Source organism: Myotis davidii, unplaced genomic scaffold (assembly GCF_000327345.1).
Source record: "Myotis davidii unplaced genomic scaffold, ASM32734v1 scaffold1684, whole genome shotgun sequence".
NCBI classification, from domain to species: Eukaryota; Metazoa; Chordata; class Mammalia; order Chiroptera; family Vespertilionidae; genus Myotis; species Myotis davidii.
The window spans coordinates 7,182-7,558 of record NW_006294771.1 but is presented as its reverse complement, the minus strand read 5'-3'; positions in this window follow the sequence as shown (position 1 = coordinate 7,558).

Sequence of the window (377 nt, the reverse complement as noted above, 5' to 3'; positions counted from 1 at the left end):
TCTCTGTAAAAAAGCAATAAAAATCTCTTTAAAAAAAAAACACAAGAAAACTCATTCAAGCACTAAATCTCACCATTAATAAGACACCATAAGTAAAAGACAGTTTTACTTAATCTGTATGCATTAAAGTATTGGCCAGCATATCTCTCTCCTATTGGTGCTTCAGAAAAGAAACAAAGTTTGTAGCACTATTTAAAAGGAAAAAAAAGGCTTTTAAAAGAAACTCCATAACTGTGGCCTAGAAATGTCTCTGGAAGAAGAAACGGAAGGAGATTCCCTTCAAATATCTAGAAACCTGCAATTAAAAATAAATTTATTAGGCCTCGAAAAGAAAACAATTTGCATTATGCTTTCCTAAAAAAAAAAAAAATCATGTC